The sequence below is a fragment of the Myotis daubentonii genome, chromosome 9, assembly GCF_963259705.1.
Source record: "Myotis daubentonii chromosome 9, mMyoDau2.1, whole genome shotgun sequence".
Classification (NCBI taxonomy): Eukaryota; Metazoa; Chordata; class Mammalia; order Chiroptera; family Vespertilionidae; genus Myotis; species Myotis daubentonii.
The window spans coordinates 51,269,214-51,292,599 of NC_081848.1; the positions used below are offsets into that span (position 1 = coordinate 51,269,214).

At 44.3% G+C, this 23,386-nt stretch overlaps 1 protein-coding gene and 1 long non-coding RNA gene across 11 annotated transcripts in view; one reads left to right on the forward strand and one right to left on the reverse strand.

Moving 5' to 3' along the window:
- LOC132240980 (uncharacterized) overlaps nucleotides 1–7,727 on the reverse strand; it is a 91,438-nt gene extending 83,711 nt beyond the window's left edge. The window contains exons 1-2 of one of the 3 annotated variants that reach the window (XR_009454438.1): nucleotides 7,465–7,727; nucleotides 785–1,028 (exon numbers count right to left, since the gene is read on the reverse strand). This is a non-coding gene — a long non-coding RNA (uncharacterized LOC132240980). Of the gene's footprint in view, nucleotides 1–784; nucleotides 1,029–6,178; nucleotides 6,640–7,073; nucleotides 7,435–7,464 lie in introns of those variants that run through there. The other 2 variants (XR_009454437.1, XR_009454436.1) reach the window with 2 other exon arrangements.
- The window catches only part of TEAD1 (TEA domain transcription factor 1), a 262,434-nt gene continuing 245,757 nt past the window's right edge, over nucleotides 6,710–23,386 (forward strand). For 7 of the 8 annotated variants that reach the window (XM_059708928.1, XM_059708932.1, XM_059708934.1 and 4 more), the window contains exon 1: nucleotides 6,710–7,101. The gene's annotated coding sequence lies outside the window, so the exon portion shown is untranslated. Of the gene's footprint in view, nucleotides 7,102–7,729; nucleotides 7,868–23,386 lie in introns of those variants that run through there. The other variant, XM_059708929.1, reaches the window with a different exon arrangement.

A 23,386-nucleotide genomic window follows, 5' to 3' on the forward strand; every position in this document is an offset into this window, starting at 1 on the left:
AAAGTATATGAATGTCTATCTGCTGAAATGTACATCTGAAACTAATACAAAATAGTGTTGAATGCAAACTGTAATACAAAAATAAAATACAACGAAGCTGATGGCTCGGGATAGATGGAGAAGCAGGAAGCCTGATGAGAGACCACAGATTTCCAGAGGCAAATCCATGCCCAGAGCCCCAGGATTGGTGACCTTCTCCTACAAGTGTGAGTTGGGGCTCTCCTTGTGGTAGATACATTCCTCCAGCCCTCAGTTTTTTCTTTTCCCATGGACTTGGAATTCTCTGGAGCTAGGATTACCTTGGTTCTCTGGCAGCACTGTGCAGTAGAATTTTCTGTGATGATATCAATGTTTTCTATTTGCACTTCCCCACATGGTAGCCACTGGCTACATGGTGGCTTCTGAGCACCTGAAATGTGGCTAACATCCCCGAGGAACTGACTTTTAAAATTTTATGTTAATTAATGTAAACAGCCACACATGACGAATGGTCCCCTCATTGGACAGAGCAGCTATTGAATGGCCCCTTCTCCTTAGTGAAGAAGGAGATGAGACCTTCTACAGGAGTGGAGGAATGCAATGGGCCAGGTAGAGATTTGGCCATTTACTGAGAGGTACTAGTTCTCTCAGTGACAACTCTGGTTGATCCTCCCAACAATAAGCTTGTACTTTCAGAAACTTCACATCCTCTCCTTTTTGTTCTTGATGAGCACACTCACACAGATCCATTACTTTGGAGAATGATTTTTTTTTTTTCACGACTATAATCTGAGTGTTTTCTTACCGTAGTGAAGGTCCTGCCCTTAAATCCATACACCTGGGAAGCCGAGTGAGCTGCCCCAAGTCTTCTTGGTGAGGAAGTGTGAGGACACAGGAGGCTCTACTCTGGCCAAAGTAGCTTCTGTGCTTCTTTTGCGGTCACAGGGAGGACGTCTGGAGTCCTAGAAGTAGCTCTGGCTTAGTATCAGTGAGACCTTGATTCAATCTTTGGTCCTTGAGGAAGTTGTCCAGTCATTTCAACTCCACATCTACAAAATGGAAAGAATGATACCTACTGAAATAAGCTGTTGCCTGTGTTGTGGCACATAATTAATAACTTATTTATATATTTATTCCACATTGGTTACCAGCTAATGTGCTAGGTTCTGGGAATAAAATGTTAGGCAAAGGAGATATGATTCCTGTTCCACTAGCTTATTTCACTAGCATATGTTCTGGTGTGGGAAGGTAGGCATTAATCAAGTACTCACAGACATATATACTATGTATTACATACTATATCTTTATAATATAATTATGTTACCTAAAATTTCAGTCTGTGACAGGTCTAGGAAGGGAGCGTATAGGTGATTTTTTAAATGTCTGCAGATCTTATGACACTTTCCCTCTAAAAGTTAGTATCTAATTCCCCTCACTTCTAACGAAGAGAATAGGGTGAAAGAGATGCAATATGGCTTCTGAGGCTAGTTAAGAAAAAGAATAAGGCTGTCGCCCTCCCTCTCCCTTTCTCAGTGCTTGGCTTTGAATCCAAGCGACCATGTTGTGAAGAAGCCCAAGCCCAAGAAATATGAAGAGGTCCAAGTACAAAGAAACAGGGTCCTATGGCCACCACAACACCAACGTGCCAGCCCTAGGCGTGAAGAGTCTTGAAGTGGGAACTCCAGTCCCAGTCAAACCTTCAGGTACCTGCCTTCCTGGCTGACATCTGACTACAATCTCATGAGAGACTGACCAAGAGCCAGGACCACCTGACCCACAGAAATCATGAGAGGTAATACATGATTATTACTGTCTAAGACAGTAAGCTTGGGAGATATTTGTTATCCAGCATTAGATAACTAGTACAATAGAAAACCATGTGGTAAAGTCTGAGGATCAGGAAAAAAACCTCACTGGATGAAATAACATTTGAGCTAATAACAGGACAAGAGGAAGGAATCCGACAAAGAGGAGGGGAAAAGTATTCCAAGGAGCTATGCTAACACAAACAAGGGCCTTGTGGGCAAATGGTAAATTTGAGGAACTAAAATTTATTCTGTGGGCTAGGAACACCCAGTTGAAAGGGAGAGATGCAAGATGCCTGAAAAGGCAGGGCGAGGTTGGCTCATGCAGGCCCTTAGATGAACTTGTCCTATATGGAGTAGACCACTCTGGAAGGGTGTTCAGCAGGAAGGGATGTATCATGCCTGACATTAGGTTTCTGGTGCTTCCCCCAGATATATGGAAAACACATGACAAGGATCATATTCATAGTGGAAGATCACAGTTTTGGACAGGTTGCTTGACATAATTTTTGAGATACCCAGGTTATACTGGCAAGCAGGGAATTAGAAGTATGTGTCTGGAGTTCCAAGGAGACCCATGGATTGCATGTGCATGTCTGAAAGACAACAGCAAACAAATGGTAATCAAAACCAATGGAGTCAAGTAGCTGGCATCAGCTGGAGACTGGACAGCATTGAGAACAGAAGAAAACCTAGGATCCAGAACTGTAATATTTAACAGCTAGCTAGAGGAAAATGGGTTGGCAAAGGGAAATGAGAGTGAGCAGCCAGAGAAGGAGGAGGAGGAAAACGAAAAGATTGTGCCAGGAAGAGAGGGAGAATGTTTCAGGGAGGTGATGGTCAACAATGTTGAACGATCCAAGATAGGTTGGATGAAAGGCCCACTGAGCTAGCTATTCTGAGTCGTGAAGGCTGCAGGGACACTTGTTTTGATAAAATAAGTGGTGGAGGCAGAAGACCAATTGAAGAGGGTTGAGGAATAGTGGGAGGTAAAAGAAATGGAAGTAATGAGGTCAATTCCTTTCAAAAGTTTATCTGTGAAAAGGAGGAGCAAGGACAGTAGCTAGGGATGAGGTTAAAGCAATAGGTTATTTGTTGTTGTCCTTTTTAAGATGGGAAAGAGACTTCTGTATGTTTAAATGCTCATGAAGAGGGTCCAGTATAGAGTGAGGTTGAAGATCTAGAAGAGCGGAAATGATGTATACTAAAAGACTGTGAAAATGTGAGAGGGGATGGGATTCAGAAGCAGGTCAAGTCCTGGGCACACGGGAAGCATTTGATATTGGCAACTCTCTGCACAATTTATTTCTAATGTTTAAAAATGCTGAAATGTAACAGATATATAGAAAAAAGTGCTTGAAACAAATATGTAGCTTAATGAATCATGATGGTGGACACCATGTAGCCAGAGAAAAACATAACATTGCCAGCACTCCACAAGCCCCCACTCACTTTTCCCTTCCTTGTCACAACACTCTGTCCCTACTGATAACCACCACCCCGGATTTATTGGTAACTTCATGTTCTTCTATCTAGTTTTTTCCCTTCATTCTAGTTTTGCCACCGAAGTATACATCTCTAAATAATGCTGTTAAATTGTACTTATTTTTAAACTTTATATAAACACAACTATACTACATGGATTCTTTTATTTAATGCTTCTTTCACTCGATGATATATTTTTAGGATTCATCCATGTTGCTGTATAAGGTTATACTTCCTTCATTGTCAACACTGTATAGTATTCCATTGTGTGATTATATCACAATTCATTTTTCCCTTGCTACCATGAGTGGACATTTGGTTTGCTTCTTGTTGGGAGTTATTATAAAAATGCCACAGAGAATATTCTTGTATGAGTGTCCTGGTGCACATGTACCTGAGTTTCCTTTGGCTGCATTCCTAAGAGGAACTTCTGGGGCATAGAGTATGCTTATCTTCAACTTCACTAACTAATACCAAAGTGGTCATACCATCTGGACTCTTCATAAGAAAAGGTGCTCAACTTCATTAGAAATAAGACACATTGTATCATTATTATTAACAGATCTTGTCCTACAAAGCAATATATCCCTGCGCCAGGTGCTTCCTTAGGGTAAGTTCTAACCCAGCAATTTTCAACCCCTTTCATCTCATGGCACACATAAACTTATGACTAAAATCCTGTGGCACACCCAAAAATGTATTTTTTTGCCGATCTGACAAAAAATAAGTATAATTTTGATTCATCCACACCAGACAGCTATTGTTGTTTGTGTTGACTGTTGTAATTTTTAAATTTTATTTGGCAATCTAAGAGTAAAGAGGCCGGTGCCCCTGCTTAAATAGTCAGGTATTGCAAGTTTTAAAAATTCTTGCAGCACACTGGTTGAAAATTGCTTTTCTAACCCAAGGGCTTTCCTTTCTACCTTAAGGCCCACTCAGAGTTTCTATCTCAGCATGAGTTACCATGAAGTGGATCACTGTGTCTCTAATGTGTTACAAGTTAGCTTCTTCCTTCCTAATACTTGGCGGTAACAAACTGTCTTGTATCATAAGTGACACAAATCCATTGTTACATCGCAGGGTCCACTGCCGCCTTGGCAGATGGTTGGTCTTTGGCATTCTGTGTAGTACTCACTATATTTGGGCGGTTGAAGGGAAGGTTAAGAGCATACAGTGTGGAGCCGGACTGCCTGGGTTTGAATCCTCACTCACAAGAGTTACTCCTGTTTATGTGTAGGTCCTGGGAAGTGTATGCTTAGCTGAGTGAGACCCAGCCCACTTTCTAGGGGCTCAGATACGGGGGCATCATCCCGGTACACTGGTCCAAGTAGTGCGTCTGGTGCAAGGAGCTTTGCGGGTCCTAGGGAGGAAATACCTAATTGAACAGTCTTCCTGGAAAACAAAACAAAAAACGCATGCAGATGGCAGGAACTGGAGAAAATTCTGGTCAGGAAGTCACAGTACATCATGAAGAGCTTTGAATCCCAGGCCCAGGAATTTTTCTGTCATTCAGTAAGGAATGGGAGACCTTGTATTGCCAGGTGGCTGTGAGATAGGAGCTAGATTCTGAAAGGCACCCAGGTGCACTGGGCCAACAAATGGTGGTTTAGAAACCCTATTGTTTGGCTGCCACTACCATCAGACTCTATCAGGAGCTTTTGTAAGACGAGAATAGTTGGAGAGATATATCTAGGACAGTTTTAGTGCCAAATTATGTTTTTACAATTTCCAAAAACCAGTGCTAAGGTGGCTAGGGTCATTATTGTGAACCTCATTACATTACCTTATTATTTCATACAAACTAGAAATAAAATGCATTAGGACCTGACCATGGTGGTGGATACCCACACAGATTAGAAAATTGAATAGGAATACAGGTACATGCAAATGAGTACAAGTGAAATGGAAAATTTAAGGTGGGTTGTATCAATGTCAATATCCTGACTGCGATTTTGGAAGACATTACCACTGGGGAGAACTGGGCAAAGTAAACTATTTCTCAGTGTTACTATATGTTTTTTTTTTTTTTTTTTACAATTGCATGTTAATTTTCTCAACAAAAATTTCAAGGAAAATATGCACTAGTAAAATTTATGTTTTGTAGAATGAGAGTCACATTCCCCTTCTTCTAGTTATCTCTATATAGGGGCTTCCTGAGGCACATAAATTAGACACCATTATTTACCTTCAGGCACCAACTGGAAAGAAGAGGAAAGTGCCTAGAAGGGATGAGGCCACCAGTACAGGAACTGCTTTACTATTTTGATTTAGGTGAAACTGCAGATTATAATGACCCTGCGTTTTTGACAGTTCTGTCACAGTGAGTCAACCTCACCCAGCTGTTTTCTGATACAGTACACCCACTGGGTCTACTATGTCACTTTTGGGTCCTTACCTCCAAAGGTAGGATTAAAATAATTCTGGGGAGGGGGCGGGAATGGGAAGGAGGGGCTCAATGGAGGGGGGGGCTGGGGGAAGGGGACATCTGTTATACTTTCAACAATAAAGATAAATTGAAAAAATAAAAAGCACGATACCAAAATATAATTCTCTTATTATGGAAGTGAAGCTTACCGACCAAAAAAACAAACAAACAAAAATATGGTGTGAAGTTTCCGGATATAGCATTTTATAACTTAAGAAGTCTTTAACCTGAGCCATTACTTTAGAAAAGTACAACCCACAGCAACGAGTGCACTGAATTTCTTGAGTGGCTTGGAGAAGACCGTGCTCACAGGGCCAGGGTTATTAGGAACTTCGTCATGATCACTTCTCTGCTACGCTAAAGGTTTCCTTTCCCAACGGCAGGGCCCACTTGGACTTGAAAGAGAGCCTCGAACTTTTATAAAGTGAAAGAAAGGAGAGGAAGGAATGGCCGGCTGGGAATCCGGCCCCGGGAAGGCATCCACCTGAATGTCCAGGAGAGACCTCTCACTCCTCCAGACCTGCAGATGCTCGCGATGCCAGGCGCTCCCTCGGCGGCCGCCCGCGCTGCGGTGGGAAACCGAGGCAGGGCTGACGCGGCGCGCGCAGCTCAGCCGCGCGCCCGCCCCACGGGGAGAACCCAGGCTTCCAGCGTTCTCCGCGCGGACGCACACTCCCCCGGCCGCCCTCCTCCTCCGCCCGCCCCGCCCAGCTCGGGACAAAGCCCGGAGCCCGCGCCGGGAGGCGGCAGGGCGGCTCCCGCGCGCGCCACGCTCCCCCGTGGGCGCAGGACTCCGCCCCGTCGCCCCTCGGAGGGGGGAGCCCGCGCCCCAACATTGAGGCGGCCCCGCCAGGCCCGCCCCGATTCCCCATGACGTCACCGGCGGCGGCAGGCCCCGCCTTCGGCCCCGGGCGGCAGGCCGCATGACGTCACCGAGGCCCCACCCCTCCGGAGCGAGTTCGGTCCTGGCGTTCATTTCATTCCTGTCCTCATTCCGAACATTCTTAGCATCGCTCGCGCCGCTCCTCGCCGCCCGAGCCGAGCCGAGCCTCTGCAGCCGCCGCCGCGGCCCCGCCGCCCGCCGCGGGCGCCCACCAAGCACTTTGCAGACTCGCTTCCACCCTGCGGGCCAGTCCGCGCGGCGGGGCCCGGGCCCGGGGCGGCCGCGTCCAGGGACAGGCCATGCAGTGAAGCCCCCCGACCCCGTCCACCTTTGCCCGGAGCCGCGGGCAGCGGACCCGTGCGCCCAGACGGCCCCGGGGCCGGAGCGGTGCTAAGGAGGGGTGGGGTGGTCCAGCCCGGGGACCAGGAGCCGGGGAGGGAGACGGGCACCGAGCTGAGGGCGGGAGAAGCGGCTCCGAAGTTTGCCTCGGACTCACCGGGCGCGGCGGCGGCTCCCTTCGCGAGGTAAGTTGGCGCGCGGGGCTGATGCTGGGTGCGAGGGGCGCACGGGGCGCCGCGGGGTGGGTGGCCAGTGGCCCGTCCCTTTCCGGCTGCTCTTTCACTCCGGGCTCTGCTTTGTGTGAGACGGACGGGCGAGCGGGCACGCGGAGGGCCGGGCCGGGCCCCCTCGCCCGCCTTCCCGCGCCCCTTTCCAGGTGAGCTGCCCGGCGCCGCCGCGCGACTTGCCGGGACGCCAAGTTGGGCCGCGCGCTGCGGAGCCCGCGCGGCAACAGGCGGCCCCCGCTGGCGGCCCTGGAGGCGCCGGGCCGGCCGCGCCGCGCCCCCCGCGCCCCCCTCTCCCGCCCGCACGCGCGCACACGCACATACCCTCACATCCGCGGGCCGTTTTCACGTTTTTCCCGGAGAAGTCAGAAGTTCGAGGGAGCGCGGGCGGGGAGAGCCGCCTGGGAGCCCGAAGCCGGCCCGAACCCCCCCGACCCCCTCCCCCGACAGCCTCCCGTGCCGCCCCCAGTCGTTGGGGCCCCCAGAGGCCGGCCCAGGGTCTGCGCCGACTTGTGCTGCTGGCGGGGGTTTCGCTCCTTCTTCTCCAAGATGAAAGCAGGCACGGTCGTCTTTGCCGCTTCTCCAGGACTGTTGCCGCCGCCGCTCCTTCATTGCACACTCAAGTGGAAAATTTTCAGGAGTCAGCAGAAACATTGTGTCCAAAAAAGACTGAGTCGCAGTTACCACCAAACCCTGGAGGAGACTCTCCCTGGAAAACTTCCCTTCGGTAGGAAATACTGGGGGATTTGTTTGTTTATTGGAAGAGAAATGATCCCCAGGAGGGAAGAAAATCAGGGTGTACTTCTAGTCTTTGTTCGTAGCAGCAACACTTGTTTTCAAAAGTCCAGAGGCCCGCTTTAAAGAAAGTTCAACTTCTGTGAGTTTCCTTTTTTAAAAGTATATTTTTTAAAAAAACCGGAGAGGCAACATTTTAAATGAGTTGAAAACAATAGAGGGCTCACACCTCCCTATTCTCCTCCCACGAAAGAAATAAAATCCAGATCACAATTTTCCTGGCTTTCAAATTCTTTCTTTTTAAAGATTTATTTAAAGTTGAGTGGTGTCACTGGATAAAAAAATATTTGTGAAACAATGAAAGACCAGCCACCAGCATTTCTCAGAAGGCTTGTTAACTTCTCAGAGGCAAGTGGCTGCCTGTGATTTGTAGAAATGAAAATTGACCTCAGTAAGCACTGGAAACTTAGAGACAGATGATGTTGCAGCAGCGGGTAATGTAAAAAGGCCATGTTTTAAAAACACTGCCTTGGAGGAAGCCAGGTCCTGGGACAGAAAGATCTGCAAAACCTATCAGATATGAAAATAGTGTAAAAAATTAAAATGCTACAGATTATTGCAAAGGAGCGGAATACGATCAGTTCAGGACAACCACACGTTTCTTCCTCCCTTCCTTTCACTGGGGTGTTTCTGGAAGTTTAGATGGTCTGCTCATTTGTGGTGTGCTGGGTGCCTGCAGGTGGTTTCCTGAGTAGACAGATCCTTTCAGGAAGACCTGATCTCCCTGCATGGTCAGTGCAGGGAGTGGGTTCCTTTTCTGAGCCTGCCATGGATCTTGCTTGTGTCTTATCCATGGGGGGCTCCTCTGCTAGGGAACTCTGGAGGCAGTGCTTGGGAACAGCCTTCAGGTCGTGCCCAGTGCTTCTTCACCCTTCCACAGTTGGGTCTGTGCCCTTCTGTAAATAGGATCTTTGGGCCCAATAGCATCTGAATGCTTATACGGGGCCAGACTTAGATCCAACTTTGGTAAGAATCTTTCCTCTTCAGAAGGAAACGGTAGAACTAATTACAGAGTGACTCAGGAAAGACAAATGGATTAGTTGAACCTTTGTCAACATCGAGGTTTTGAATTGTTGATAATTTTTTTTTTCGGGGAAAGGCTTATTTTTCTAATCTCACTATTTCCATAAATGGTCACAGATATTTTTGTTTAGCGTTTCTTAGTATGTGTAACTCTGTTGAACTCTCAGGTTTCAGGTTTTAAACAGAGTTTACAATTCTTTTATTTGTTGTTGGAATAAAAAAATGAACTGATAAGCAGTATCCGTTACTGGTTCTTGCTGGTGGTATGAAAGTGCCAAGGCAGACCATTTTATTTTTACTTAAATGATAACTATTATTTGATCCACAGTTTTAGGGGGAATATTAGAATATCTTTTCTTTTCTTTTCTTTTTTTTTTTACAACTTTGAAGCAAAACCAGTGTGACATTTTGCCCTGACATTGAGAGGAAAAAATATGTTATAGGTAAGAATCTTTGTTTAGAGTCCTCCTCTGTGTGATCTTTTGTAAGGTAGCAAATAGAACTCCAGAGAATATGCCTGAGAGATTATTAGGGATTTTTTTTTCTTTTCCCAAAACATAAACCAGGACTCACCATGACATATACTTAATGAAATTTAATTTAAAGAGGAGGGCAACCTAGCTTAGTTTGAGCCAGATTGAAATGAATTTCTCACCGAGAGGTGCTTTCTTGCATTGTGGTACAATGTGTGTGTGCTCCGCAGCAGAGAACTAATTAAACATAAGGGAGAGTTGGGATGGGGGTACAGCCTGGGGGAAGCCAGCCTTCTCCTCTGTTCCCCTTTTCTCTATCCCTCTTTTGCTTTATACAGCATGGATTCTATATTCATACACTCACTTTGGGGACTGATATCCCTTTTATTTAGAAAAAGGACAAGCAGGTCATAAGGAAAACCAGTGTTCTGTGTTTTTGTTGCTTGCACTTCAGTCATTTGTAAACAATTTTGAATTTTGCTGGCTCTGACAATACAGAACAACAAGTATAAGAGGGCATTTCTTAATGGGCAAATTTGGCAAGTATATAACTTGCAGTGTTCTGTCATCTGTGTCTAGATCATATTTATTGTCACATTTCAGTAAAAAAATGTGTACAGGGACAGTTAGAGAATGTAGGTCCCAAGCGTTGTTTATATAGGTCTTTGAAGAAATGAGCTGTGCCATTAACAATATTTTAAGATTTGTTGCTTCAGAAATGGATGGATATCTCTCACACACAGGGGTTGTAAAAGAGCCTGCACATCTGTGGGATTACTCTTCTCTAATCTCATGTGTTATTACGTGTTAATTGTGAGCATAATTATACTGCCTGCAAATGAAAATTGTTGTATTTTATCACTCAGAAGGTTGGTGCAAATAACTGCATATATGATCTAGTGTACATAAGATGACCATGTTTACACACAGATAGCAGGTAGATAACACTTTTAAAGCTTGTATTTTAGGCATCTCGTCTTGTTTCTAATAAAGAGATTACAAAAGGAAAAAAAAATATGTTGCTCAGTGAAAGCTATGCTTAGAGGTTGGTTCTGTTTAGTTGTAAAATTTTGGGGGCCTGTTTTCTCCTAAGACTGAAGAATGCTGGCCAGAGCAAGTGTCCAGCTTTCTCTGTCGAACCGTAGGAAAATCAGAGCCCACCTTTCTGTTGATAAATTCGGGCATGACAGTTTCCCCCTTAGAGTTCAGTGACTGGAACAGCAGAGTACTGATGTCCTACTTCTGAACTCAGTAAGGAAAGTGTAGTATTGTAAGCTTTTTGCCCTTCGGCACACTTAGACTTCGCTGCTTAGCTCTGTGGACTCACCGATGGCTGGAATAATCTTCTAGAGCTGTGTGGTGCTTTTTCTTTTTATCTGTTGGAGACGTAGATTACCCTGTGGCATTGAAATTAGATCCCAATCATGTTTGAACAGTATCAGTGATGTATTTTATTCTTCCATATTCACAAAGGTGATAACATCAAGTAATACAGGTTCATGCTAAGCACGTACTGTTTCAGGGTTGGGCTTTTTGGCAAATACCAAGTTAGGGACCCCCCCCCCCCCGGTATTATGATTACTGGATTTTTTTTTTTTTTAATGAAATCTGGGAGGTTTGAGGCTTTCCCTATTCTGGGGTAGTTTTTTGAATGCTTGAATATTTGGACCTAAATATCTGGAGGGTTTTTGTGTGGGTTTTTATGTTGTTTTATTTCAAAGCTCTTAACTGTTGAAGAGTCCTTAATCTGTAACATACTCATCACCAGCTTCTTTGACCTTATCCCATATTTACACTCACCGTTGAAATTCAGCCATTTCTTCAGATACATTTGGACTGCGTAGTGGTACAGAATAAGAGAATTTTAAAATATGTATTTTTTTATTTTAATCAAAGCAAATGGGTGTGCTGAAGGGGGTAGGTTTTCAGGATGGTTTCCCTTAAAGGGTGGCTCACTCTCAGCTCTTAAGTTCTTTTGTTCACTGACTTTTTGCATGGTTGGGAGGATTCTCAAAAAATAGTTTCCATAGTCTGGGAGTCCTGGCTAACTGTGAAACCACTGGTCTCTCTTCTGATTGGATTGGGTGGGGGGTTGTTCTAAGAGGCTGTCCTTTCTGCTTTTGTGGCAGACCAAAGGAAGGCTCCATGCTGGCTGTATTATGGGCCCCTCTCTCCTCCCCCAGTTTTTTTTAAAAAATCAATATTTACTACCCTGATGCAGTGCTTTCTGCCCTTTTTTTTTTTTCACATTAGTTTAAAAACTAATTAATTAAAGCTCTGCCCTAGGATTTCATTAGTAGTTTTAGTTTAAGGGACAGGGTCCAACACTGGAAAATGGGTTTCAGAGAAAAATCCAGCTTATTGATGAATAAGTTAAGTCACTGTTGTCTCCAGTGGGAAATCTGTGGTTGCTTTTAGGCATCTGACAGGTTTAGATGTATGTGTTAAGTGACTGAAACACTATTGACTGGGAATATACAACAATGACGAGTGCTGTTGTTTTTACTGATATATAAACTGAAAAACTGCTGCTAATGGTGGGAAATGTTAATTATGTGAGAACATATTGAACTTATATTCTCTGGCATGAACTTTTAAAAAAAATGCATGAACTGCACTGCTTTTTTTTATAGGCACAGCTTTCTAATTATCATAATTCAGTTCAGCTCAGCTCTTGGACAGAGTTCAAGTGCAATCTCAATTTAACTTGAAAGGAGTTGTGTGTTTTTTTAAAACTGAGAATGTTTAAGAAAATTTGAAAAGTTCATCCAAGAATGTTGTCTGCTTAGGTGTGGGAGATTTGGGGGGATGAAATGAGTGCCTTTCTGTAACAGTTAAGTAGATCTGAATATTAGGAAACACTATTTTTTTTTTTTAGCTTTGTACCTATCCAGACCTGCATCTTGTGCATTTTTGCATAACCAGATGTTATGTGTTCTGAGCTCTAACTGAAAACCAGTGTCTTTGCCCTAATAGATAGTAAACTAAGAAATGAATAGCTTATTATTATGAAGGATATCATGTCTGTAAAGATAGGAACCTTTTTTAGAGAGAGTAGAAAGTAGAAAGAAATGCAGAAATCTTATGAATTCATTTGACAGAGCCACCATTAATCTTTTATACCAACGAAGCCTTTAGAAGCTGATCTCCTTATCTGGCGTCTTTACACTTTGACTTGATGGCATTTTGTAAAGGCTCGTCTTTGACAGCATTCATTCCAGTGTCCAATGTCCTTTAGATTTCCTATGATCTTACTGTCTTTTCAAAGGAAAAAAAAAAGGTAATGAAGCCCAGGCCCCAAATCCTCTGTGGAATCGATTTTAAGTGGAAGAAAGAACAACTTCAGGCTGGACCTTCCTACTCTCCAACTCTCTCGTCTGGCCTCACTTCTCCTGCTAGAATGCAAAGGGAGCCCGAGGAAACCAAATGACTTCATTTGCTCTGGCACTTCAGAGCCGAATTCACTTCCATGGTGGTGAAATAAAAGGAGCCAAGTGTTTTAAATAGCCACTCCCCAAGGCCCGCCCGCCCCAGTGTTTTGAGAAAAGCTCATTGTCTGCTTGCAGCCCTAGCCTGGAGCCTGCTTGCCTCCCCCTCCCCCACCAGGCAGCTCCAGTTCTGAAGTTGACATCTGGTTTTCTCTCTGTTCACCTGATGTGTACCCATTCACGTGCACACATGAGTGTGCCTGCGTGTGTCTGCAGCGAACACCTATTTTTGACATTGAATGTATGTGTGTGTGTTTCAAGTCTCTCCTGGGATGGGGGAGGCCCAGAGTTAATAGCACAAAATAAAATGTAAACACAGTAGCCGCCCTGCATGCCACTGCTGCTGGGCTTCTGTCCGATGCTGCTTTCTGGGTAGGCGTGCCTATTGTTGCAGCAGCAACAGGCGGCAGAAGTTGGGGCACCATATGGCGGATGTGGGCCTCAGATAAGCTGTCTGGTAATTTAGCTTATCAATAGCATTTTGATATGCTTCATTTTCAGATCACCCATCACCATGGCCGGGGGTGTCATGGGGGCCAGCTGATTCCAAAAACTATTGAAGCCATTGTGAGCAATGCTTCCTTTGGTGGAATCTCTTTCAGCCCTTTCTCCCTCTCTGCCTTTTCATCTGAAAGCCTTTGGGAGACAATGGTGGTTAGAGTGGGAAAGGGCACCATCAGCTGGGGAACCATCAGTCCCTAGCCCCCAGCCCTGTCTTGAAATCTGGGACACTTAGAAGAACTCAACAGGTATTTTCATTGAGTGGAAAACAGAAAACAAACTGCTTAGTAGCATTTCATACTGGTAGAGCCAAGAAATTCCCATAATTCAAAATTTGCTTTTGTTTTAAATACTGGAGAGATAAGGCTGATATTGTTCTTATTTTGATAAAATGTTTCTAGTTTTGCTCTGCATTAAAAATATGTCCCCCATTTTCTCTTACCTTTGAATTTTATCTTAATCATAATATGTAAAAGTGATTATCATCTACGTAACTGGATATCAGAGGACGTGTTATCTGTGATTTGGAGGCAAGAGTCAGCTTCCTTCCTGACTAGGGATTGTTAAACATGGAAATGTTTCTAGAAACCTCTACTCAGAGCCCAGGTGAAGCTAAAGCAAAACTAAAATCTGTTCCACTATGAATTGAGGGGGGGTGGCAGGTGGGTGACAACTCTTGATTAAGTTGCCAGAGCCACCTCAGATGTTTTGCACATAGTAGGTGGCTCTGTGGAAATTTGATGGTGTACATGACCATGTGCTTTTATCAGCAAATATTGGGTGTCCCCAGCAAATATTGGTATGTGCCAGGCGCTGGAGGAGCCAGGGTAAGACCGTCTGCCCTTTCCCAGCGCACCCTCCCTGCACATTGTCTTTCAACTTAATAGGCCCCTCATCTTTCCCAGATTTTGACTTGGGGTTAGTAATTGACAGTACCTGGGTCTTTTTACATGGCTAATTCAGGATGGTATTGACTCAAACCCAGGGCAGCCTCGTTCTGCTCCTGCCCCCGGATCCTCTGTCACACCAGTGGTTCCCACCTGACCCTGTGCTTGGCAGCCACCACGGAGCTCTCAACAGCCTGGCCATCACCCCTGAAGACTTAGGAGGGCCGCGGGAGGCGCAATGTTTCCGTTTTTCTAAGAGAACCTATTGTGGTGTTCACCTCTGATTGGGAACCATTGCTCCTCGGTACTCTAATTTTTTTGTTAATCCTCACCTGAGGATGTTTTCCATTGATTTTTTTTAGAGTGGAAGGGGTGGGGAGAGACAGAGAGAGAAGAAGCATCAATGTGAGGGAGACACATCAACTGTTCCCCCCCCCCCCCCCCCACTCTCTGCACATGCCTAGGGATTGAGCCTGCAACCCAGGTACATGCCCTGACTGGAATTGAACCCTGGATCCTTCAGTTTGAGGGCCAACGCTCTATCCATTGAGCCAAACGGGCTAGGGTGATACTTTAATTTTTATCCTTAGATTGAATCAGACAAAATGTGGCCGTCCCTCCTAACTCTGAGTTGGGATTTTCCTCCCCCCTATATTTGTGAGGCGATATACCAAAGAACATATACTGAATCTTTGGTTTTTATTTATTTTTAATTTACCTTTATTGTTGAAAGTATCACAGATGTCCCCCCCCCCTTTTTATTTCTTTCTGGGGCAGAGGAGACAGGAAGAGATTAACCAAAGAACTTATATGCATGCATATACTGAATGTTTTTGGAATTCACAAAGATGTTCTTGGTTGATTTTAAAGCTACAACTGCACAAAAATAAGGTTGCAATTGCGAGAAGCAATAAAATGTGTAGAGCCACCTTCTTTGTGCTCAGCTTTCATCTGTTACCCCTTGGGAGTGTAGCAGTTGTTTCCAGATGTGATAATAGAGGCCTGTGTCAGGCTTGCTGGGGAAGGGTTTAAAGACTGATTCTTACCTGGCTGCTTGCAGAGGTGTTTTTATTGTTTGAGTAGCGGGGATGGTCTCAGCTGCTCTCTGAGCTCCTTAGATGGTATCCCTTGACACTGCAGAGTGAGGTGGTAGGATGGGTGATCCTGGCAGCAGCCCAGAGACGAACCCGCTGCTGATAAACCATATGTGGCTTTTCATTCTTTCTTTTTTCTTTCCTCCACCTTTGGATTCCTTGAAGTCCAGATGCTCTCAGTTCTGCATAGAACTGCTACTTGCCCCTGGACATTTAAACATTACAGGTGCTCCTGTGTGCCAGGGTTTTGGTGATCAGTAAAAGATGGCCCATGAATGGTGATCAGTAAAATTTACAGGAAAGGAAACAGGCATGTAAAGAGATCATCACAGTCCAGTGGGGAAACAGTGTGTCCCATGTTCCATGAGTTCCAAGATGCAAACTTTTCCCGTATTTGAACATATCCTTCAATTCTGACTGGCCAGGCCATGGTCACCATCCATGAAGTGGTTGCACATGCTCATCAAAGCTTGTAGAACAAATACAGAATGCTTTTGTCACGGGGCGTTAGTGTGTGGAACAGCATGGATATTTGTCTCCTTGAGAAGTTGTTTTAGATATATCTTATCCAGTTTATTTTGCTTATACTTTCCTCTATGTCTGCACAAGATTGACATACTTAAAAGGTTTAAGTATGCATAAAATATGATTTATAAGTGATACAGAAATACTCTGGGATGGTTTGTTTTGCTACAACATTACTATGTGTGTGTGTGTGTGTGTGTGTGTGTGTGTGTGTATATATATATATATATATATATATATATATATATATATATATATATATATATATATGGTTTATTTATTAATCCTCACCTGAGGATATTTTTCCATTGATTTTTAGAAAGAGTGGAAGGGAGGGGGAGAGACAGAGAGAGAGAAACATCAATGTGAAAGAGACACATTGATAGGTTGCCACCACATGTGCCCTGACCAGGGCCAGGGATTGAGCCTGCAACCAATGTATGTGCCCTTGACCAGAATCAAACCCAAGACCCTTCAGTTTGCAGGCCAATGCTTTATCCACTGAGCCAAACTGGGTAGGTGCAACAATATTTTTTAAAAATAGGTTTTATTGATTTTAGAGAGAGAGGAAGGGAGAGGGGCAGAGAGATAGAAACATCCATGAGAGAGAAACATCATTGATGGGCTATGTCCTGCACATTCCCTACTGGAGATGGAGCTAGCAACCCGGACATATGCCATGACTGGGAATCGAACCAGTTACCTCTTGGTTCATAAGTCGAGGCTCAACCACTGAGCCACACCGGCTGGACACCTTATTTGGACTCTTGGCTCAACCACTTACTAGTTCTGTGGCCTCGGTAAAATTACATTGGACCTCCTTTCTCGAACTTAATTCATTCCGGAAGGCTGTTCGAGAAGCGATTTGCTCGAAAACGGAATCTTTTTTTTCCCCCATCGGAAATAATATACATTGAATTAATCCATCCCAGACCCCCAAATGATTCTCTGTTTTAACCTTTCTTATATACAATACATGTCTAATGTACTGTTTACAAATAAATACTTCTTTTCTTAAATTTATCAAACCACCCCATACTAGCCTTAAACAAATTTTTCATATATCACTACCTCAGAAATACTACTTTTTCTTTATCCAATCAACAGTTTTTCTACCTATTCAAGTGCCTGTGATTGTTGTTTTGTGAGCACTTTCACACCCTTAGCAACATTAACACTCTTTATGTTTTAAAATTGTGCTAATCATCAATTTCACCAGCAATAAAAGCATTCTCTCCTTTGTTGCCTGTGGGACACCTTCTGTCACGCTGAGGTATCAGCATGAAAGGGTTGTCAGGCTGAAAACTGAAGTTTTGGCTTGACAACCGAGACATTTTCTTTTCTGTGGACAACTTAGTTGAGAACTGAATTGTTCGAAATGGGAGACATTCGAGAAGCGAGGTTTGACTGTACCTCCTCTCTCAGCCTTGGTGTCCCCATTTGGGAATCCTGATAGAATGCCTCCTGTATGCCTGACATTTAGTAAGTGTTCAGTAAATGACAAATTCAGATATTATCTTTCCTACCACATCTTCACAGGTTTCCTGCCAGGTCAGCCTGGACAGGGATTCTGGAGGAACACCCAGGGTTGAGGCAGAGTTACTTAGAAGAACCGGACTTCTGGTCTCAGGCAAATGGACTGAAATCCAGGGGAGGCTGGTGCATCCCATAAAGTCCTGGACCATTAATCACTTTGAACCACACTTCCCCTGTTGATAAAGTGGAGGAAATCCATCAGTAAATACATCATATTTGAGGTCATTCTTTGCCAAATCGTAGTACGAATCAAATGGAAATGCTTCTGAAAAAGTGGGTTTGATGTACCTTCATCTACGCAAAAGGAAACCGTTTTCTTAGGTTCTTACTTAGGAACCGTGCTCCTAACTTTGGGATTGGGTTCTAAAAGTTCTCTAAGGTGGTTGAAAGGAACACTTTACAGAGAAATTGTGCTTAGAGCCCTGGGCCTGCTGGCAGCACCCTTGAGGAATTTCCTTTCTGTTGGTGGTGTGAGGGCGTTAAGCTTCAGGTGGGGGAGAGAACTAGAGGCAGAGAGGAGCCACCCCGCCTTTAGAGAGAGTGGAAGGGAGGGGGAGAAACATCCATGTGAGAGAGACACATCGATTGGTTGCCTCCCACAGGCACCCCGACAAGGGCCAGGGATCAAGCCTGCAACCGAGGTACATGCCCTTGACCAGAATCGAACCCGGGCCAAAGCTCTATCTATCCACTGAGCCAAACCGGCTATGGCTCCTGCATTTCTTAATACCTGCTTAGTGCAAGCTGCTCCTTAACTTGTCTGTGTCCTCAGTTTCGTCATCTGGAAAATGGGGATGACGTTATCTATCTAGAAGCGTTGTGGTAAAGTTTAGTTAAAAGCTAGCTCGGTGTGGCTGCTATTAAAACCTCCAGCCAGCCTGCTCCTCCAAGTAGGTACTCCAAGCTCAGGAATTAAGTCTTTGCTTTGCCACTCCCAGCAGGCTCTTTGCTTTGGGTCTTAAACATAATTTACATAATAATTAACACTTTTATGTGAATGGTAGCCCCACCCTTTGCCAATGTATTTGCATATGTAAGAGCATGTTTGTTAATCTAAGATGAGTGTCTACTTGGGTTAGTATCCTGAGTAGAGTGGGTAGAGACCTACTTTTTCACTTGGAAGCCTTAAGTGGGCTGTAGGTCTGCTCAGATCCCCAGCTACACTTCAGTGTGGGTCAGCGTCCCCTCCTTTGTCGACCCGGGCCACTCCCTGCTATTGCTTTGAGTACTTAAGATGGTTCTGAGCCAGGGCTGGAGAACACATCTATTGTCTCTTAACACAATATGTAGAGCTAATGTGGTTTCCCAGTCTTTAAGTTAAAAATTACTGAGGAATGAGTGAACTTGTTGGGGGTAGGGGTTTTTGGAGGCAGCTAGCTGACTGTTAAAGAAGGAAGAAAGGTTGATTTAAAAAATATATGTAAAATGGAAGCTTTTTTTTTATTTACAAAGAATGATTCTAATGGTGTGGAATGACTCTCTCCTTAGTGATAGATGTTGACTGTGCTAACCACCCATGTAGCTTATACTTTAAACCAATGGTTCTCAACCTGTGGGTCGCGACCCCTTTGGGGGTCGAACGACCCTTTCACAGGGGTCGCCTAAATACATCCTGCATATCAGATATTTACATTACGATTCATAACAGTAGCAAAATTACAGTTATGAAGTAGCAACGAAAACAATTTTATGGTTGGGGGTCACCACAACATGAGGAACTGTATTAAAGGGTCGCGGCATTAGGAAGGTTGAGAACCACTGCTTTAAACAGTTCAAGAACTAAAGTCATGAAGAACAAACTAGGAGATCATGAGGCCACAAGTCAACTATTGAATCTGATTTGTAAACTGATTTAAGATGGGGGGAAAAGGAAACTCAGAGTCAGGTTAATTTATACCTCACGCTTCAGGCTGCGCTCTGCCTTGTTTTTTCTTAATTTCAACTTGGTCTTTCTGGTTCCTGTGTCCTCCCACCAGATGCTGTCTCCCTCATAATGTCTGTTTGTGGCAGTTTTTATCCATTTGCATTTTCGAAAGGGTTGTCCTTTACTGTTCCTTGTGGCTGTAGAGGCTTGCCTGGAACAGGCCTGGCTCAGGCTTCTTGTCTTGGCGTATTCCTTAATAATTAGCTCCCCCCTTTACTCCCAAATGTCCGGTCGACGGTAAACTGCATGGTCATTCCACTAATAGGAAACTGTTGAGGAAACTGGCGGGCTCCCTTTAATTAAGCAGAATGGAGAGAAAATCCGGGCAGGAGGCCTTTGTAGCGGCCTGGTGTTGAGCTCTTGACAGTATTATTCTTGAAGGAGTGTCCCATGCTGTTGCGAGCCTGGAGCTACAATAGAAGGGAATTTCAGAGAACAACTTGTCCTATAAACATGTGCTAGTTTCAACCAAATTGTTTAGAATCCCCAGCTATTCGGAGGATCAATTCCTAACGTATGAAAAAAATATTTTTTTTCTCATCATTCATAGGAATGATTCAGCATTGGTTCATTTCCTTTTTGACTAGCAAAGTGTAATTTAGGAAGCTTTTCCCAGTGGAATTTTGAAAGGTTTGTAATTGGAATTTGGGGCATTTCTAATGATGATGTTGAACCTGTGGTCTCAGTGCTCTTGACTGTCTTTGGTTTCAAACTCGTTTATCTGTGTTCTTTGGGAGACTGTGTAAAGATGCCCGATGGTGTGCCTGAATACATACGGCAGGGGGAATGGAGTGGGATTTTAGGAATTAAAGAAATTTTATTGCCTAAAACCCAACATAATTGTAACAGCATGCCTCAGTTCCAGGTGGATCGCTTGATACCACTATGTATGGAGTTATTTATCCATGGTTTAAGCAGTAACTTGGGAAAGTGTTGCTGAAACAGTGGCGTCTGGGCTTTGCTGTTGAGCGCCTGGAGAACTAACTGTTTCCTTGTTGGGGCAGGTCATTTGGGAGAAGACCTTTGAAAGTCCTCTGGGGACTGGGATCTAGGTCCTCCACTTCCAACTGTGGGGAAGCAAGGCTTTGTTGGACAGCCTCTGCTATTGGCTTTCCCTGGGACTTTGGGCAAATTGTTTGAAAATCATTGGTTTCCCTTTCTGGGAAAATGATACTGGGCCATCTGCCCCTCTAGCCTGCTTTTGAGCTGAGCTTTAGATTAAAGAGATAAAATGTGAGTGCCTTAGGCAGAAAAGTCTTGGAGAATTACTTTGTTATCTGAGTCATCCCATCCACCACCCTGCACTCTCCTCCCCAAACTAGATTTTGTGGAGGAGGTGCAAGTCCTCTGAGTTTACACCATAACTTTTCTTTTAGTGGCACTAATTCCTTGGGCCACTCTGGGAGAATTTGGATAAGAAAGGAAGGCTTACAGGTCATATTCTGCCTTATGCCCATTCTTCAGCATTACCTTTTTTTTTTTTTTTTTTTTTTTTTTGAACCTAAGAGCTCCATTTTTAGTTAAAAAAAGTGAAGCTCAGAGAGGTTTAGTAATCTGCCCCAGGTCCCATAGTCTGTGTGACAGGGCCAGATTTAAAGCCAGTTCCTAGATTGTGTGACTTCACAGCTGCCAGGCTAACAGAAGTCTGTTTATTAAGTCACCTCGGTTTTATTGTGTCATTGAATGGATTTAAGATTGATTATGACATTGAAACAAAGGTAGACTTCCCCTCACTTGGAGTATCTGTCCAGAAAAGGCCAAGTACACAAAGGTACACAAAGCACAAAGTATTTTGTGTTCTTGGTGACCCGTTTTACTCTGTCTTCAGAACAAACATATGGCTAAGGTTCTGAAGCGCTGGGTGTGACTCAGTCAAGCTTTGCCCACTCTAGTCATTCATCCTCCTGAGAAGGGGCAAGATTCACCTTTCCCTTTTGGGTTCAGATGTCAAAAGACTGTACTACCCTTCACCTCTCAGACTGGTTGTACTGGCCATTGAAAATGTGAGGGTAAGCCTACTACTAATGAGGGGGCTGGGTTGATCCAGGTTGCTCTATAGGGGTGTGTGTGTGTGTGTGTGTGTGTGTGTGTGTGTGTGTGTAGGGGTTGGGGGCTGATGTGGTTTTGAAGCTTGGAACTGGACCTACCAGTTTATCTGGTTTTTCTTTGGAATGTGTTCTGTTGGCAGGCTGTCAGAATAAGTTAGCCCCCTCTACCTCCAGGAAGGTTTGGATATGGAAATGACTCACTCTGGGGGTAAGGTGTAGGCATATGACCTTGACTTCACTCCATGATAGTGGGAGTGCTGGGAACCTAAGAGATGGGGTGAATTTCTGTCCTTGCCACCCAGGTGTCTTGGGCTCTGTCTTAGGCTGTGATATGTGATGGGCCGTGGTAGGGGCGCCGGGTAGAAAGGAGTTAACTGCTTCCTCAGAGCCCTTGATAATCAGCACTCTAAAAAAAGGCATTAGGGGCTTTGAAATGGGATTGCTAATGGGGTTGACATCTTGGTGGCTGGTGTTTGGTGGAAGGGAGTGGGCTGGTTGCTACTGTCTTTTCTTCTGTCCACCCAGCTCTGGTCACTCTGGGACTTGTGCCCGCGTATTCCCCTCCTTCTCAGGGCGGGTCCCTTTCTTAGACTTTCTCCACTGACTTTCTGCTATTGGCCATTTGGGTGTTGACCTAACTTTGTATAGTTCTCTAGTGCTTGATATATTTAGTAAAGTAGCCTGAAAGCATGGCTTTGAAGTCAGACCGGAGTTCTGCTTATTGGCTGTGATAGCAGGTAAAATATTTAATCTCTTTGGGACTCCATTTCCTCATCTGAAAAATGAAGAAAATAATAATACCTCCAGAGTGTGAGTTTAAAGTGAAATGTGAGGAAATATGGTAAGTGGTCCACAGTGAGTATCTCTGTTTGCTCCCCCAACCCATTCTGAAGTCTCCTGCTTCCTCTGCCCTTCGTTTCTCCATCCAAGGTCCCCAGGGTTTGTCCCAACTAGACGGGACTAGTCTGACAGGAGCTCCTTTATTTGCTTTTTTCCATCTTTCTCCTTTGGGTTCAGTTTTAAGCTGGATTTCCTGCTCTGTTATTTTTCTCCCTTTTCCTTCAGACCATTTTTGCTGTCATGTTTTTACACACACACTTGTACGCGTGCCCTCCACTTTTCCTACTTTCTCCTCCGCTCTTATCACTTTGAGATTTTAGAGCCTGCCTCTGCAGCTCCCCGAGTTTCACCAAAAATGGTCATCAGTAAAGCAGCACTTCTCAACCCTGCTCTCTTTAACACTGGAGAGCATTGACTCTTTTGGATTATAGAGTTACCAGCCCTCTTAAAAGTTGCTACTATTTTGAAAAGACAGAACTCATTCCGTTTCTCATAAATTTGTGGAGTCACCCACATTCCACCCACTTGTCTGTTTGTCCTTGAGGATCTTCTCTAATTTTTCTGAACCTCAGTATCCTTACCTGTAAAATGGACATAGCAGTGCCTTCCTTGTGGGTTAACTGAGGGCCAGCACATGCCTGGCAGAGAGGAAGTGTCCCATAAATGTTAGCTGCTGATGTGATTATGATTTCGATTACCGTTCCCCAGTAGCCATGAATTTGAGTGCCAAATGCCTCTTCCCATAGCATCTTTCTTTCTCTTTGAAGGAGGGGGTCAGGATTGCTGTCTACTTTTAATTTTAGGTTTTCACAAGTTTTATTATGGAAAAATTCAGCACAGTAGAGGGTAATGAGCCCCCATGGGACCACCATCATTTAGCAGTCGTCATAAAATCATGGCTGTTATTGTTTCTTCTAAACCCCATCTCCTCCCAAATGTAATACCACTTCATCTGTAATTATTTTTTTTTTTGGTACGTATTTTTAAAAATACGATTCTTAAAAAAACAACAACCACCAAGTACAATATCATAGGAACATTTTAATAATTCCTTAATATCAAATACCTAGTCACTGTTAAAATTTCCTTGATTGTCTCATAAATGTTTTCCC